At 37.8% G+C, this 19,680-nt stretch overlaps 1 protein-coding gene across 2 annotated transcripts in view; it reads right to left on the reverse strand.

Annotated features, from left to right (window-relative positions):
* The window catches only part of wnt7aa (wingless-type MMTV integration site family, member 7Aa), a 43,474-nt gene that overhangs the window by 13,385 nt on the left and 10,409 nt on the right, over positions 1-19,680 (reverse strand). The window lies entirely within an intron of this gene.

The raw sequence follows: 19,680 nt of genomic DNA on the forward strand, positions 1-19,680 counted from the left end.
TTTGGGATGTTGCAGGATGGCATAGCACAAACACTAGTAAAGCAGCTAAGCATATAAACCTGAACGTACAAAAGTATGCGGGTTGAAATGTCACCACTGTAAATTAGCCTGTGTGTACTTTAATATTACAAGTATACATCTCTGCATACTGCGTGCTACTTTATGAGACAAATGCCTTAAGCAGATGCTCATGCATATTTTCTGGTGGATATCCTTGCACATAGTAGAAGATCAGGCAGGAAAGTGGGGCAGAGCCCTTTGGGCAGTGACAGGGCCCTTCAAGGTCCATGGAAAGAGAAGCATATATACCCATTAAAAGGACTAATACATGTCGTCACATTTGTAAGACATAAGGTCACTGCCAGAAGGAGGTTATGTGCTTTTGTTGACACAGAAAGCATAGAATCATGGGGTACTCAGTAAAAAAGAGAATGGAGGACAATCTGGAAGGAAACAAAAAGTGCATCCCAATGATACTAGGAACTAGGGAAACCAGAAGAAACCAAGAAAGTCTAATCCTACTTACAAAGAAAGAGTGAGGCCAGGAGAAATCAAAAGAAGGAGGCATGTTGTCCCAGGCCTTAATAGGTTAGGACTCTGAACTCATGTCCTGAGACATGGCCCTGCTAGGGGAAATTGAAGGTCTGACCTGCAGTGACACCAAGGCTGGTAGTCGGATTAATAACTTGGTGTTCTTGTTGCAAAAGTAGGTCTGTTCCTGCTCATAAGAGGGATTCCAAGGCTTGATGAGGTAGAGGTAGAGAAATTAAAGCACCCCATGGCCCAAAGGCTTGGGAGATGAGTTACAGCTCTTCGTTGGGATAATATGAAAGCAGTAGTAGAAAGAGGTAGAGAGAGAAAGATAGGAGTTAAATAAGAGAGTCATGGGTGCTTCTTTTATGGGAACGTAGGCAAATTACCCATCCTGAGAGACAGGGAGTTAGAGACCTGTAGTGTTAAGTTCAGAGGGGCTAGATGATCCGCTGCGGTGACCCCTAACAGGGGTTAAGTTCAGAGGGGCTGCAGGTTTCATTTTTTTTATTCTTTCATCTGCTACTTCAATGTCTTTTTTTGTTCACCCCTCCCTTGTACTTATCTATTTAGCACAAGTATCAGTTTTTCCATATTTTGACCTCTAAGGCATTGTTCTAATTTATCATGCTTCCACAAAACTGATCTCTATGCAACTACAATTAGGTAGATAATCATCTGGACAGTAAAACAATTTTCCTAATTTTGGCTCAGTGCGCCACCACAATGGTTTTGAAATGAAGCAATCAAGATGTGATTGAAGTATAGTCTTGCAGTTTTAATTTAAGGAGTTCAACAAAATCAATATATGAGCTATTTAGAAAAGAAAGCCATTTTTATACATGCTCCCTCCATTTTTAGGGGCTCAAAAGTATTTGGACAAACTAACATAATCATAAATATAATGATCTTTTTCAATACTTGGCTGAGAATCCTTTGCAGTCAATGACAGCCTGACGTCTGGAACACGTGGCCTTCTTCAAGTGCTGGGTTTCCATCCTAGTGATACTTTGCCAGGCTTTACTGCAACTGTCTGCAGTTGCTGCTTGTTTGTTGGACTTTCTGGCATCACTTTAGTCTTCAGCAAGTAAAATGCATGCCCATTTGGGTTGAGGTCAGTTGATTGACTTGGTCATTGAAAAATATTCCACTTCTTTGCCATGAAAAGGACTTGGTTTGCTTTCACAGTATGTTTTAGTGCATTGTCTATCTGTAGTCTGAAGTGTTATCCTATCCATTTGGCAGCATTTGTCTGAATCTGAGCAGATAGTATAACCCTGTACACTTCAGAAATCATCTTGCACCTTTTATTAGCAGTTGTATTATCAATAAACACCATTGACTGACTTCCATTGGCAGTCACACAGGCCCATGCCATAACACTGCCTCAGCCATGTTTCACACATGATGTGGTATGTTATAGACCATGCGTTATTCCTTCTCTTCTCCATCCTTTTCTCTATCCATCATTCTGGTACATATTGATATTAATCCCATTTGTCTAAAGAAAACTATTCCAAAACTGAACTAGTTTTTTAAAAATATTTTCTGTCAAAGTCTAATCCGTCTGCCCTATGCTTATGTATTACCAAAGATTTGCACCTTGTGGTAAATACTCTATCTTTACTTTCATGAAGTCTTTTTTTGATTGTAAACTTTAGCAATGATAGGCCTACCTCTCGGAGAGTGTTCTTGGATTGGCTAAATATTGTGAATTGTTTTTTCTTCATCAATGAAAGAATTCTGTGATCTTCCAGCACAGTTGTCTTCTATGGTTGTCCAGGCCTTCTGGTGTTGCTGAGCTTACAAGTCCATTCCTTCTCTTTAAGAGTGTACCAGATGGTTGATTTGATCACTCCTCATGTTTCTGCTATCTCTTTCAAGGGTTTGTTTTGTTTTCTCAACCTAATGATGGACTATTTTTACATGCATGTACAGCTCTTTGACCTCATATTGAGAGTTAACAGCGACAGTTTCCAAATGCAAATTCAAAACTTGGAATCAGATCCTCTACTGGCTTAATAGTTAATAGATTAATGAGGGACCCGCTCACACCTGGCTATGAATACTTTGTCAGTCAATTGTTCAAATACTTTTGAGGCCCTCAAAATGGAGGGACCACATAAAAAAAATGGCTGTCATTCCTAAATGACTCATACAATATTTATTTTAAACCCTTTGAATTAATGCTTAAAGCATACACCTCAATCGTGTAATTATTTCTTCATTTCAAAATTATTGTGGTGGTTATAGAGCCAAAATTATGAAAATTGTGCCACTGTCCAAATACTTATGGACTTAACTGTATGTTTACATATAACATATATAATGTCTTTGAATTCTTCTGTGTCCAAATCAACTGATGAATCCACATTATACAGAGGAAGAGAAGCAGCATATCTAAAACCTACAGGAATGAAGCAAATGTTTTGTGACAGACTGATGAGAAAAACTGGAATATGTAGTTCTGGAACATACAATAATACAGTATGCCTGTAGGTAGCTTGTCTATGCTCGACCAATTTATTGACACAATGGCTTGCACACTCATACTGTCTGTCCACTTACACACTTATACTTTCACTTGAGCACTTATAGGATCTCCTGTTCACTGACAAATTTAATTGAATTAGTTTTAGTCTCACTAACTTACTGAAGTGTTAATTCCCTCACTTAATTTATCATAAGTATTTTAGTTATATTTTAATGAGGTATAAATGAAGATTTTTCTTATAGTTATAATGGTGGCACATGATATAAAGTAATTGGCTAGACCTTCATTTGGCTAATCAATATAGATGTGTGTTTAGATAGAATAAACAATATAATACATAGGTACTTCTAGATGAAGTAGATATTTGAATTTTTATTACACCCTGGATGTAACAAAAACCTAAACAGAAAATAAACCTTGGGAGCATCAAAAAAAATTGAAAGTGTCGGTATTCAAATACGAGCCCACTAGAATGAACCTACTGGGAACACTCAGGATTTTGATATATTCTATATTCTGATTCTGATGTCAGACAGAACTCAGTTTTGATTGTGAATTCATATCACTGTGTCAACAGCATAAGTTTCTGTTGATGAAGAGAGGTAAAAAAATTGAAGTGCTTTTCAATGTATGTGGGACCATTTCGAGGACAGGCTCAAAAAGACACCCAATGTATATTTTTCAGCTATAACAAGAATCTGCTACTATCGATGTTATCTTTTATCTTCTGATAGTGGTAATATCAGGTAAGATTAGTTTCCAACGGTTCGATTTAATGTTTATCATTGAAAGAAACCTCTTATTTAAAAATGTTTTATTTTTCTAATTTCTGCAATTAATTTTGAAATTACCGAACAATCGGTAAATCAAATCCTATTCTGTCAGACATATGAAAATTAAGGCTATTAAAATACCAATAAACTATCATAATAAAAAATGTATTTATTAGATTTGCTTTTTCCATGGCTGGCTAAATGGTTTGCTCAGTTGCATTAAACTGCCAAAGTCCTGGGGTCAAGTCTCAGCCAGGGTACTCTTTCTGTGGTGTTTGCCTTTTCTGTCTGTGTCCACATGGGTTTCTTCTGTTGACCCCTGTTTCCTTCCATATCCAGATTAACCAGACTGGCAACTCTAAATTGTCCTTCTATAAGTAAGTATTAGTGAAGTCTACAATGGACTTCCACACCAGCCCGGTCCCATGACCTGGATAAAGAGGTATTGGGGTATGAAAGAATAAATTAACAGTAATTGAAAAAATAGTATTCTTGGACTTCTCCTTCATTGTACTTCTTGTTTAATTTTGTTTATGCATTGGTTACCCTTCCCCTCTCCTTAAATTTTAGAATTAGGAACTGGGCTTTACTTTCCTGTTTTCATTGGAATTCAAAGAGATCCTCAGTAACACACTCTTTCTAGGACTGAAGCAAGATACTGCTTCCAGACCTGGATTTCTACTATTGGACATTTAATATTTGTTCATTATACTGCTGGTTCACTTTGCCCTGTAACCACATATGTTACCCTCCCATCGAAGGTAATAGCATGGCACCTAGTTCCACATCCTGTCTTGTTCTCTTCAAAAATTAAGGCCTGTATTCCTAAGATTAGCCCCATAATTCCTTAAACCTCCAGAATATGGCACCATTTAGAGAGACCTCTATTTTTTCAATAGAGTCTTCAGAATTGGTGGATGCCATTTACCCTTTCTCTCATAGGCATATCAGATCAGAGAGATGTTTTTTTGAAAACTATAGGCTCCCAACATTCCAGTCATTATACTTTAAGTTTTCCATTGTATCAACCTCATTCTTCTTTATTCTCCAACTAAGGTAAGTCCTAAACACATATGGAGTCTCACTTTCCTCCATTCCACCTCCCCACCCTTTACATGTTATATTCTACTCCTTAATGCCTATCAAAAAGCCATTCCCCACACTTTACACCACACTAGGTAAAGTTTTCAACTCCCTCTTTCCAATTTCTCTACATGGGCCCTCTGATCTTAATTTTATGTCTATCTCATGGGCCTATAAAAACCCTAACCATCAACAAATAGTTTAAAGTTATTTACCGCCTATATCTCATCCCATGAACACTTTCTGGCACTTGATCCTGACCTTTTGAATCACATATATTGCCTAATGTTCCTGGCCCTTTTATCTATATACAGTGGTGTGAAAAACTATTTGCCCCCTTCCTGATTTCTTATTCTTTTGCATGTTTGTCACACAAAATGTTTCTGATCATCAAACACATTTAACCATTAGTCAAATATAACACAAGTAAACACAAAATGCAGTTTTAAATGATGGTTTTATTATTTAGGGAGAAAAAATCCAAACCTACATGGCCCTGTGTGAAAAAGTAATTGCCCCCTGAACCTAATAACTGGTTGGGCCACCCTTAGCAGCAATAACTGCAATCAAGCGTTTGCGATAACTTGCAATGAGTCTTTTACAGCTCTGGAGGAATTTTGGCCCACTCATCTTTGCAGAATTGTTGTAATTCAGCTTTATTTGAGGGTTTTCTAGCATGTACCGCCTTTTTAAGGTCATGCCATAGCATCTCAATTGGATTCAGGTCAGGACTTTGACTAGGCCACTCCAATGTCTTCATTTTGTTTTTCTTCAGCCATTCAGAGGTGGATTTGCTGGTGTGTTTTGGGTCATTGTCCTGTTGCAGCACCCAAGATCGCTTCAGCTTGAGTTGACGAACAGATGGCCGGACATTCTCCTTCAGGATTTTTTGGTAGACAGTAGAATTCATGGTTCCATCTATCACAGCAGGCCTTCCAGGTCCTGAAGCAGCAAAACAACCCCAGACCATCACACTTCCACCACCATATTTTACTGTTGGTATGATGTTCTTTTTCTGAAATGCTGTGCTCCTTTTACGCCAGATGTAACGGGACATTTGCCTTCCAAAAAGTTCAACTTTTGTCTCATCAGTCCACAAGGTATTTTCCCAAAAGTCTTGGCAATCATTGAGATGTTTCTTAGCAAAATTAATGTTCTTTTTGCTTAACAGTGGTTTGCGTCTTGGAAATCTGCCATGCAGGCCATTTTTGCCCAGTCTCTTTCTTATGGTGGAGTCGTGAACACTGACCTTAATTGAGGCAAGTGAAGCCTGCAGTTCTTTAGACGTTGTCCTGGGGTCTTTTGTGACCTCTCGGATGAGTCGTCTCTGCGCTCTTGGGATAATTTTGGTTGGCCGGCCACTCCTGGGAAGGTTCACCACTGTTCCATGTTTTTGCCATTTGTGGATAATGGCTCTCACTGTGGTTCGCTGGAGTCCCAAAGCTTTAGAAATGGCTTTATAACCTTTACCAGACTGATAGATCTCAATGACTTCTGTTCTCATTTGTTCCTGAATTTCTTTGGATCTTGGCATTATGTCTAGCTTTTGAGGTGCTTTTGGTCTACTTCTCTGCGTCAGGCAGCTCCTATTTAAGTGATTTCTTGATTGAAACAGGTGTGGCAGTAATCAGGCCTGGGGTGGCTACGGGAAATTGAACTCAGGTGTGATACACCACAGTTAGGTTATTTTTAACAAGGGGCAATTACTTTTTCACACAGGGCCATGTAGGTTTGGATTTTTTCTCCCTAAATAATAAAACCATCATTTAAAAACTGCATTTTGTGTTTACTTGTGTTATATTTGACTAATGGTTAAATGTGTTTGATGATCAGAAACATTTTGTGTGACAAACATGCAAAAGAATAAGAAAACAGGAAGGGGGCAAATAGTTTTTCACACCACTGTATGTTGGGATTGTCCCCATTTACCGCTTACTGGTCATTTGTCACTATCTCTCTGTCTTTCTAAAATCCTGTGCTCAAATATCACAGATGCATATTTGTATTCTTATTCATTCTGCCTCTTTTGGTCCTTCTCAGTGTAGACATTTCTCACTGTAAATTGACTGTAGTGATCTGATGAAAGGACCCTGACTCGCTTCTCCCTAACCTCTGGAAATCCTCTTTTTGTAATCATTTGGAACTTTCCATTCCCCATACTGGCTAGTCATCTGATTCCACAATTGACAAATCTATAGTAGTGGTGACTCCAGCTCTCTTTGCTTTCCTTTCTTTTGGCTCTACAGTTTGCATGGTTGCTTCTTCTGGATGCATTCCTGACACATTTTGCTTTCTTTACTGTCTTTACACTATTCAAGGGGATGGAAATGGTCAGTGGTTGGTGGGCATTGCGGGGTGTGGAGTTCTGTTGTATGATTATGAAATATTGAAATGAGTCATTTTGTTATTTCTCACATTCCAATCTCAAAAAAGTTAATTGTTATGTAATTTAATTATAACAATAACATTGTACACACAACAAATCTACAATCATGATACACACAAATTAATTAGAACTATTGCCTCAGAGCTCCATGCACTTTGGTTTAATTCCTGTAAGGCCACTAAATATATATATATTTTTTTTTTGCAATGCTATGACAAATAAACACAAATAATTACTATCATTTCCATGACAGATATTTAACAAGAAAGATGCTAGAGACCTTTGTTGCACTGGGATATGATCATATTTAACAAGTGTGCTGGACTCTCCTTCCAATTCCAAGCTATCTAGGTGCTCTTCCAATGAGGATGGACCCCTTAGGAAGCAAGAAAGGTTGTTCTTATCTGTTATAGTAAACATACTGATTCACAGATATGATGCTATCTTAATAAGAAAGCATCAACATGCTTCATCACAGAGAAAACCGCTCTCAGTCACAACAATCTAAAGCCTCCAGGCCACTAGACTCCCAGCTCTGTCACAGCTGCACAGAGCACACCTCCTATGACAGGCAGATGGCGTACTTGAAACTTGACCACAGGAGACAGTTGTTGGAAAGCGGACAGCATCAAAAAGTCGGTAAAGCTCTGAAATTTCTACTTTAGACTTAGTTGATACTTCTAAGGATCATGTTTTTCTTTTTCCCAGCTAATTGTCTTGGCTTCAACATCGCCACACACTGATTTTATCTGTTACACTATATCTGCCTGCATTGGATAACAAAAAAAGTCTATGCTGAAGGCTGATAAGGAGAGATTTAAGAGTTTGAGATCTACAAGTAGAACACCAACCAGTTTCCTTAAACACTTCAAAATCTTCCGAAGAGGGAGAAGAAAAAAGCACAGGAATCAGACACCATATCTAGGAAGAAGTAGAGCTGATACTCTCAGGGCTTTTATCAGTCCATCATGATTTAACTCATTCAGTGAAATGAGTGATTTGAGGCTCAGAAAAATGGCAGGGTTACTGTATGCCTTTACTGTTAAGTCAAAATCCACTAGAAGAGTGTCAAACAGAGACAGGAGCATTGAATAAAAGGGATGAATCTGGGTATAATCTTAAAGGCACTAACTAACTTGTTTGATAGTACAATATATCATACGTCTGGCTGGATATATAGGCAGGACATATAGTATAGGACGGGTGGCATTTACTGAAAGTACTCAGTCTGAACTTACATACTTGTATGAAAGTCTCAACATATGTTTTGTGTATGAAAATGTACTGTTTACTTTAAAACTGCAAATGGGTCAGTTAAATTTGGGCTGTTATTATTTTCAAGTCAATTGTTCTAGTTCCTAATAAGTTCAGTCCTGACTATCATATACTTTTCATATCTTTCCACGTGCTTTTAAAATTGCTTTCTTGTAATATAATCCATTAGTTTTAGAAAGTGTATATAATTGATGTAAAATACATAAAACATGCTGAGAAATTTCTAACCCTTCTTTATTCTGTAAAGTGTCACGATGAGCGAGCACCTAGCAGACACACATGGGCCTATAAAACCCTAACCATCAACAAATAGTTTAAAGTTATTTACCGCCTATATCTCATCCCATGAACACTTTCTGGCACTTGATCCTGACCTTTTGAATCACACACACAGACACTTACATGCCCACCGTCACATGTAATGGGGTCAATCAAGAGCTTCCAATTAGTCAAAAAGCTACATTTTTAAGATATGGCAGAAAACCTAGTGTAACTGGAGAAAGATACTCACAAGTATGGGGAGAACATGCAGACCCCACACCGACAATGTACAGACATGGGATTTGAACTCAGCCCATTGGATCATATTAACCATACCTCTCTATTATTTATTTATTTTTAATGTTTTTCTTTAATCCCCTTGGGATTAATAAAGTATCTATCTATCTATCTATCTATCTATCTATCTATCTATCTATCTATCTATCTATCTATCTATCTATCATAGTAAGGTAAGGTACTTTAATCTAAGGCCATTCTGGAGTTCAGAGTTCAAGGCTTCAAGGGAAGTCTATGAAGCAGGAAACAATTTGAATTCATCATCCACATTTCAAACAAGCAGCGTATTCTTCGACTGTGGAAAAAAATCTAAGTTTCAGGCATTTATGCAAATGAGGATGCGTCTAAACTCAAAATGTTAAGGTAACAACACTACCCAGACCTCCATTGTCAAATCCTCCTTATATGAAATAATCCATACATGAAGAAAGTGTGTTTTTTTCTATACAGAGCAAAAATAAAATGTGTCACATGGTATAGACAATATAGCACCAATAGAAACAAAAAGTGCAATAATAATAGGAGTTATAAGAAAACTGTAAAATGAGCAGCATGATGGTTCACTAGTTTGCTACCCTAAAAATCCAGCATTAAAGCTGTGCTCTGTTTTGCTTTATTTCTATTTACTGTTCTATTTACCTAATTTTTTGACACCCATTGCATGCCCAGTCTACAAGGTTTTGGAATTTTTTTCTTGTCTTCTCAGGTAGTCAAGGCTGGGGGGCTATCAAGAAAATGGGTTCTGTAAAAGCCCAATGAGGCATTCCTTGTATGATTTTGGGCTATAGAACAAATAAAATTATTGTTGTTATTGTTTTAAAGGAATACTACGCCTAAAAATGTTTTTCTTTTTAAATGTTACTTAACCTGTGTGCATTATAGTTATGGCCGAGTAAAATTTTATTTTCATGCAGAATGAGGAAAAATAGTTTATTGTAGAGTATAATGGAATTTAATGGCAAACACAAATCACCATTGACGAATAACAGCAAACGATGTGAAAAATGTGAATAGAAAAATGTAAGAGTTATTGTGTCGCAAAATCTTATATCCATTTTTCAGTTGAATGATGTACAAAAATTATGCATATTTTGTAAAATGTTATTAACATTTGCTTCCAGAAAAAAGCAACATGCTTTGTTAACAGTACAATACATTCCCACAATTCTGTGGTTCTGATCTGACCACAGGGCATTTGAGCAATGAATGAGAGGAAAACGCGAGTCTTCAATTCAGAAGGTCAGTTTGTGTGTGTGCGCATTACTTCCTTATTCACTAGAGCACTTTCTGGAAGTGGTTTATATAAAAATATTTCAGAAAAAATAAAAGGATGGAACATTGTAAGCAAAGGAATGGAGGTCTTCACATGTGGATTATGCGATAGATATTTTTCATGGATGTTTTGAATTGGTCACCTACCATGACTGTTGAATCATAAACTTTCTTACCTTCTAGCCAAATGAAAACACGAGATTATTATTTTTTTTCCTGACTGTGACTGCAAAGCACATTGGGTAACATTTAAACAAAATATTGCTTTTGGGTGGAATATTCCTTTACATCATAGTTCCTGTGTGTCTGCAGTTTGCACACTTCCTCTATATCTGTATGAGTTATTGCCCTGGTTCCCCATTTTCCTGCCACATCCCAAATAGGAAAGGGTAAGTAGGATTGGTGACCCTGGATTGGCTTCATATGGATGTGTGTGCTGCTGTGATCTGCTATACACTCACATCACATTCAGCATTGGTTCCTACCTTGGACCTGATTCTGTTATTACAGGCTCCAGCTTTCTGCAGCACCAAAACAGAGTGTTTGATAATGAATGGATTGATACATAAAAATAATAACGATGCTGCAATATGAAATAGTTTAAAGTATATAACCAAAACAATGGATAGGAATAGAGAGAATAATAATGCAATTTTAGGAAATCAGGGTAAACAATAGGTTTAACAGTACTACTACTGATGAGCAGTAGCACACAATATCAAAAGTACTATACTGTGCAAAAAAAGGAATTCTCTACTTCAGAAAATTCACACATTTCTTTTGCTTTTCATTTCATCTTATTGTCTTTAATTAGCACCATGTTTGTAGGATTTCTCAAAGTTGGCTGAATAAATTCAGAATATTTTATGGGTGCAAAAAAACATTGCATTCGACCCAGCGTACGTTATGATTCAAGCTCGATGGCAGTCAGTCAACCTAAACCATTTTGGTGACGTGAAATGGAGCAAGACACATGACTGACAGCAGAGAAATAAATCTCTACAAACTGCTGATTCATCACTGAGGGCATTACAAAAATACTTTATTTCACTTGCCACCACACATTTTACAAAGGATTTAGATACTAATCAGCTAATCAATCCAATGTCATATTTGTAAGAAGTGCAACGAACAGCCAGTTTTGTGCTGCTGTGTAGGATAGTCTTATACAATTAACTTTATGAAAAGTAAGTCAGTGAGTGATGGGCTTTCTGTACTTTAGCTGATCCCAAAATGTTATGTGTTTTCTCATTTTTGACACGATGGAGATTTGTGTGGGCATATGTCCACAAGAGTTTTCATTCCTTTGTGTCCAAGGGGGGTTAATTAACATTTGTCTTCCACTGTGAAGTTTCATCTAGTATCTGGACTCGGACAGCTTTTTCAGAAGTGCTGAATTCTGAGTTTTGCTGACAAAAATATGTATGGCATATGACTGAGTGCTAATACAATTTGTGATCTAAATCCTGAAGTGCTGTGGGGCAAAGAAATGTTCCACACCTTGATCAGACTTGTTATGTTAAAAATATTTGAGTAATGTTCTGCAGGCGTCTTGATACTGCAGCTTGGAGATCACTTGGTGACGTGTCTTTCTTAAGCTTTCCATGTGAGGCCACACAGTTCAGCAGGCTGCTTCTGCCATTCTTTATGTCTGAATGCGCAGACAATACTCACTCTTGGGTGTCTTGGCTACATATTTCCAAATCTTTCATCTTACCTCCGGATAGTGGAATGATGTGCTCTACATGGCACTTTGATTTGATCGATGGCACTTTGGCTTTAAGTGACAGGCAGATGAGATTTTGGTCTCAAAACATTAACATGATGTGAACTGGTGCAATCAATCTAATTAATTTCTTTGGTCTGCTAGATTTGCAATACATCTTCTCTCTCTCAACTGCTTCCATTCTCTGTTACTGGACTTTTTGTTCTGTCAAGAAAAAAAATCACAAAGCTGCAGAAAACAGCACAGAAAGCTTTCTTTTATACTAACTCGAGACTTTCAAGATTCAAAACAGATACTTGAATTAAGTGAAATGACACTTTATCCTCTCTTAAAGCAAACACAAAATGTTTACTAATTTCAAATTCTGAAAATCTGCTGCAAGACTGTGGTTTAAAAAATCTTGTCAAGTGGTTGGTAAACCCCATTTTCAATAGAAAATGTGATTTTGGGCCATCACCTCTAGAAACTTCATGGATGGAGAAACAGTGCCCCCTACACGCCATTATCCCAGTACCTCTGGCAACCTACCTGTGTATATGAATCCACTTGTGACCATTGTGTTAAATAAGTCTACATGTAAAAGAGAGCACCCTGTATAAGCTGTTGTAAGCACTTCCACATTTATTTAGCTAAAGGTAAAGGTTCCTGTAAACCCATCACTCCCAGTAATGCTCTCTGTAGGCTTCAATGGTTGAAGTGGACAGTTCTGTCTAGAGGTCAATATCCATAGTGGCACTAGAGTCCAAGGCTTTTACCGATCATCTGTCTATAATGTGAAAAAGCTTGCCATATCTGTGAAAACTCTCAGAGACACTCATTTGGAAGAATATGTAAAACATTCTGTCTGACCACCTAGAAACACAGGAGCACTGAAGCAGTTGTCTTGTCAAAGACATAATTTGGAAAAAAAATAAATCTTAACAAGAGGCGCTATAACAACAAAGCTGTAATAGCACCCACTGACTGAGAATGAGTCCAAAAAAGAAAGTAATACAAGAAATAAGAGTGAGGTCCTTAGAAACTCGCCCATTGTTGTTAAATTGTTAGAATTTGATATACAAAGTGTGGTTCAGCAAAATATGTATATAAAGAACTATTCTACCCAGCTTTGCCCGGAAGAGTGATAAAATATATGGCACATGCGTAAAATAAATAAAAAGCTGGATGTGACATTTATAATCTCCTCATCGTGGCACAAGCATGTATATTTTTTCAGTAATATCTTGCAGCTAGTGATTCTGACCTTACTGAGCCCTAGCAACATTTTACTGTGAAGTTAAGTGCAAGATTTAGAGAAAAAAAAACAATTTTGCAGCAAAGAACAATTCATGAAACAGTAATAATAATTATCTTAATAGTTTACTAGTAATATTGAAATGTTACAGAGCTTGTGGAATGCACCACAGTCATAAAACACAAACCGATCCCCATGTGTACGCTCCCTCTCACACAAACTGTTTGAAAATACTTTTTGTTACCCCAGCATGAATCTCATCACAAATGGGTCATTTGTTCATTTGCACTAGACAAGAACTGAATGTGACATTTTTTGTTTATGATAAAATGAGCATTCAGGAAAGAGTGAATGAATTTTTGATACAATCAACAATTAAACAGTTATTAAGCAGCAAACATAAAAAATCTCGTTCTTTTTTAAAATGTTTAGATATTTAAAAATTCTCATTAAATATAACTATATACAGTGCATCCGGAAAGTATTCACAGCGCATCACTTTTTCCACATTTTGTTATGTTACAGCCTTATTCCAAAATGGATTAAATTCATTTTTTTCCTCAGATTTCTACACACAACACCCCATAATGACAACATGAAAAAAGTTTACTTGAGGTTTTTGCAAATTTATTATAAATAAAAAAATGGAGAAAGCACATGTACATAAGTATTCACAGCCTTTGCCATGAAGCTCCAAATTGAGCTCAGGTGCATCCTGTTTCCCCTGATCATCCTTGAGATGTTTCTGCAGCTTAATTGAAGTCCACCTGGGGTAAATTCAGTTGATTGGACATGATTTGGAAAGGCACACACCTGTCTATATAAGGTCCCACAGTTGACAGTTCATGTCACAGCACAAACCAAGCATGAAGTCAAAGGAATTGTCTGAAGACCTCCGAGACAGGATTGTCTCAAGGCACAAATCTGGGGAAGGTTACAGAAAAATTTCTGCTGCTTTGAAGGTCCCAATGAGCACAGTGGCCTCCATCATCCGTAAGTGGAAGAAGTTCAAAACCACCAGGACTCTTCCTAGAACTGGCTGGCCATCTAAACTGAGCGATCGGGGGAGAAGGGCCTTAGTCAGGGAGGTGCCAAGGACCCGATGGTCATTCTGTCAGAGCTCCAGAGGTCCTCTGTGGAGAGAGGAGAACCTTCCAGAAGGACAACCATCTCTGCAGCAATCCACCAATCAGGCCTGCATGGTAGAGTGGCCAGATGGAACCCACTCCTTAGTAAAAGGCACATGGCAGCCCGCCTGGAGTTTGCCAAAAGGCACCTAAAGGACTCTCAGACCATGAGAAACAAAATTCTCTGGTCTGATGAGACAAAGATTGAACTCTTTGGTGTGAATGCCAGGCGTCACATTTGGAGGAAACCAGGCACCGCTCATCACCAGGCCAATACCATCCCTACAGTGAAGCATGGTGGTGGCAGCATCATGCTGTGGGGATGTTTTTCAGTGGCAGGAACTGGGAGACTAGTCAGGATAAAGGGAAAGATGACTGCAGCAATGTACAGAGACATCCTGGATGAAAACCTGCTCCAGAGCGCTCTTGACCTCAGACTGGGGTGACGGTTCATCTTTCAGCAGGACAACGACCCTAAGCACACAGCCAAGATATCAAAGGAGTGGCTTCAGGACAACTCTGTGAATGTCCTTGAGTGGCCCAGCCAGAGCCCAGACTTGAATCCGATTGAACATCTCTGGTGAGATCTTAAAATGGCTGTGCACCGACGCTTCCCATCCGACCTGATGGAGCTTAAGAGGTGCTGCAAATAGGAATGGGAGAAACTGGCAAAGGATAGGTGTGCCAAGCTTGTGGCATCATAGTCAAAAAGACTTGAGGCTGTAATTGTTGCCAAAGGTGCATCGACAAAGTATTGAGCAAAGGCTGTGAATACTTATGTACATGTGAATTCTCAGTTTTATTATTTTTAATAAATTTGCAAAAACCTCAAGTAAACTTTTTTCATGTTGTCATTATGGGGTGTTGTGTGTAGAATTCTGAGGAAAAAAATGAATTTAATCCATTTTGGAATAAGGCTGTAACATAAAATGTGCAAAAAGTGATGTGCTGTGAATACTTTCCGGATGCACTGTATATTATATTTTATATAATAATATGACATATCTATTGGCAGTCGTGTTTGTCTGTCAACAAAGTGTTTTGTAGTTTTCTCCTGAGACTGGATTATAGTGGATTACCACTAATGAAAATCTGCATGTGTGCAGTAACTAATGGTATTTAAATGAACATATTCCAAATGAAGAAGACAGTTAAACTATCAAATGAAGATTTCTCTACAATTCCAAAGGCAGCACAAAAGTGAAATGCCTCCATTGTAATCCTCACATGACTATGTTTCAAAAATCCCCTCAACTTGGTGCATTGCCATGGACTCAAACCACGAGCCATCTCAGTTCTCAGATTTGCATTGTGGTAGTTACTGATGGTCAGCAACAAACCTGGACATCTGGATTATAAGGGTGCTCAGAAGCAGCCTCACTTATCAGCATAAGCTAAAATACTCCATCAAGTGTTTGTGCATGGAGAGGCTCTGAGCAGTACAAAGGAGAGTACTTTCTGGTGACATCAGCTGAGCCTTTTATCTATTTCAGCCTCCACATCACTACACTCCACTATCACCTCACGCAGCCTGCTCAAAGCCAGACTTGCCACATGTTTGTTGTGAAGCTGGGGTAATTACTTTCATCTCAAACCAAAGCAAATTAAAAATTCAATAACAAAAAAATGTTTCTTTTCCCTGAGTATATATGTCTTGGACTGGTGCAGTAATTGAAATAAAGAACTTAAGTGACTGTATGCACAGTGTGATAAATATGAGAACAACGAACTCTCTGTAGAAGAATGAAAACTCTGTAAATACAAGGTGAAGTCTACCAAAAGCAGAAGTAAGTATTCCAAGGCAAGTCTCGTCCTCTCTATCGCACTATGAGGCATATTTTACTGTAACCATACCAAAATAGTGCAGTTGCTTATCATCTCAGGATCACTTGAGAACTTGTAGACCTCATCTACATTTCTGTGAGCAAAATATATGAAATTTAGTGTGCAATAACTCTAAAGTGAGCAAGTCTTTGCTGTTTAGGTCTAAAATGTTTTAATGTCTCTTTGGCAAATGTATAAAAATTGGAAACACTGTCTGTGTATATTCACTTCACACCACCTGAGAAAAAATATCATTTGATTAAGACCAAGTGCTGTTGCTTGAGTAGGAGCTAAGATGAAGTCTTGGTAACGAGGATGCTAAGTTTACACTGGTAAAGGAAGGTGGTATATTCCACATGGTGATGCTTAAGGGAAACATAGCGTACGTATATGGTATGCTCAAAAATAATCTTATGAGGTTAGGTACAAGATTAGTCTAAGATCCTCATCCCTCAGAACACTGCAGAGATATCAAGGTAGGAAACTCTAAAGTCTCCCTGGAAACAGGTTGCAAGGTGTTGACTTAGGAACATACAGAAGCTGAGACTTCACCACTAGAAAAGGAAGCCACCTCGTGGTGTAACATTTATTTGGGTCACAGGCGTCCCTTATGACTGAATTACACACCAAAGTCTGCGTCAAAGCATATCTTGTGTTTCTCAACATTTGTAGACAATATTACTACTACTACTACTACTTATATTCAAATTGCATGCAATTGGTTTTATTAGATTAGATTAGATTAGATTCACTTTATTGTCATTACACATGTATAAATACAGGGCAACGAGATTCAGTTTAGCATCTAATCAGAAGTGCAAAGAGCAGAAGTACAATAAATATAATATGTGCATATTATGTACAGTTAAATATGATATTTACAGTTAAATGCGATATATACAGTTAAATACGATATGTACAGTTAAGAGCACAGTGAAGATGGGAATAGATATATAGATATATATATTATGATGTTAAATGATGTATGAAGATTTATTATGAAGTTTTATTAATTGACTAATCAAAAGTAATTTACCTAAAAGAAAAAGAAGTAGGGTGGCGCAGTGGTAGCGCTGCTGCCTCGCAGTTAGGAGACCTGGGTTCGCTTCCCGGGTCCTCCCTGCGTGGAGTCTGCATGTTCTACCCACGTGTCTGCGTGGGTTTCCTCCGGGCGCTCTGGTTTCCTACCACAGTCCAAAGACATGCAGGTTAGGTGGATTGGTGATTCTAAATTGGCCCTTGTGTGTGTCCTGTGGTGGGTTGGCACCCTGCCCAGGATTGGTTCCTGCCTTCTGCCCTGTGTTAGCTGGGATTGGCTCCAGCAGACCCCTGTGTTTGGATTCAGCGGGATGGAAAAAGAAGTATCTTCAAACATTTACAAAAATGTTATCAGTCTGATATATAGATAGATACTTTATTAATCCCAAGGGGAAATTCACATACTCCAGCAGTAGCATAGTATGTATAGGAGTATAGGAGTTTTGACTTATAATTGAAAGATCTTTGCTTGCTCTGTATTTTAAGATGTTGCTAATGTATTATTGTAGTAAAATAAGCAGACGTTAAGCTGCAACCATTTCTGCATACCATATATTGCTATCTGTAATCTAGTTTAATACTTTCAAGAACAAATCACATCAGTTCTATTCAAAACAGACATAACCTGCTAATCTGATATGTTGTGCTTTCTTGTAAGCCATGCTTGCAATTGGAAAAACACTGCTCCAAGTGAAATACATCCTTCAGAAGAAAAAAACAAGCTAAGAATGGATATTTGTAAATTCTTCTTTTGTAAACTATATTGCAGTAGTCAGCCATGCTGTCAGTAATATTTCTGAATGACTTTGATTAAAAATTGTAGGCTTTGTAGTTAATGGATTATGTCCTTTTTGTTTTTTGTTGTCATTGTTGGTTTGACACATGTAATGCATTGTCTACAATGCACTAATAATATTGTGGCTGTCTGGAGCCTCCTTTTAGATCTGTGAAATAGTTGTAGAGCTGAGTTAATGCAGATGAAAGATGGGTGTTTGTTGTAATACCAACATTATAGCAGAGCACTCAAAAGTATGAAAAAATACATCAATTACACATATGACTTGTTATTATTTTTCCACTCATCCAGGGAGGTGGGAGGGAGATCCCCTTTCAGGAACAGTGGCTGTTGATGAGTGGGACTGGTGCCAATATATTCATACCACTTCAGCTTATTTACTTACATTATCTTCTCCCATTATACCTTGCGGTGTCTCACTGCAGTGCAGGTATTCTCAAGCAAGCTCAGAGAGATCAGAAACCTCCAGTATAATGAATGGCAAAAGCTTTCTTCTTCTTGATTTTCAGTATGAGTGTAGACAGTAAAAGAGGGGAACCACAATCCTTCTGCCTTTTTGGATTTTAAGCAGAAGGTATAAGAAAATGTATTACTGTGCATCCGAATTTACAGAGTCCTGAAACACAAGTCCAGACACTCATGAAAGTGAGCCGCACCACTCCATTTCCACTCCATCTAACTTGCCCAAGCCCCCTAGTCCATACTGGGACCTAGAAAGTGCTGTCATTCTACATTAGGCCAATGGGAAATGGAAGGATTTAGGAGGGTAACAAAAAGGAAAGAATTGGAGAGTTTTGTATTTGGCGAAAGTCCAAGCCGCCCTACTCAAAGGATTTCTTTTTATTTTATGTTATGTTTACTTCTTTTGTTCAACCCTTACCAGTGTGTGTGTATAACAAGGTGCCTTTTATTGTTATGGGGGAAAACATTCCCATGTGGTAACAACTAAACAAATCACATATCCGCATCAATCAGTGAAGAGCCTATAACATCATTATAATTTATTTTTCTAGCAATTAAGACTTAAGTCTGAAGTAGTTATCATTTATAAAGATATGTTTATACATATTAATTAGCCCTATCATAGATCAACGTAATACATAAAATTTCTTTATTTTATCTGTTTAACCTCACATTATCTAGATCAGCTGTGCAAGGTCATTCCAGAATAATCCTAGAATGATTCTTTAACCAATATCTGTCAGTTTGAGAGTTCTGCTTTCAGTTTTAACATTTTGAGCAAGTCAAATACAAATCCACACATAAGAACCTAGGGATATAAAATGTTTCGAATGATTAACAACTAAATTTAAATGACACTTTTAATTTAACAACTTTTCATACTTCATGTGTTCCTAATGAACTTTACAAATCTGGTGTAGTTAAATGCTTTCGATATATCAATGGAGTGAGCTTTGGCAGGTTAAGAGATTTTGTCAGGTCCAGACAGTGAACAACGAAGGGTACTGAAGGGTTCCTGTAAACCGAACTTACAGCCTTCCGGTTTACAGTCCAACACTCTATGGATCAGGTGGCACTGCCTGCACCTTTTCAGCTTCAATG

This window comes from Polypterus senegalus, chromosome 12 (genome assembly GCF_016835505.1).
Source record: "Polypterus senegalus isolate Bchr_013 chromosome 12, ASM1683550v1, whole genome shotgun sequence".
Lineage (NCBI taxonomy): Eukaryota > Metazoa > Chordata > Cladistia > Polypteriformes > Polypteridae > Polypterus > Polypterus senegalus.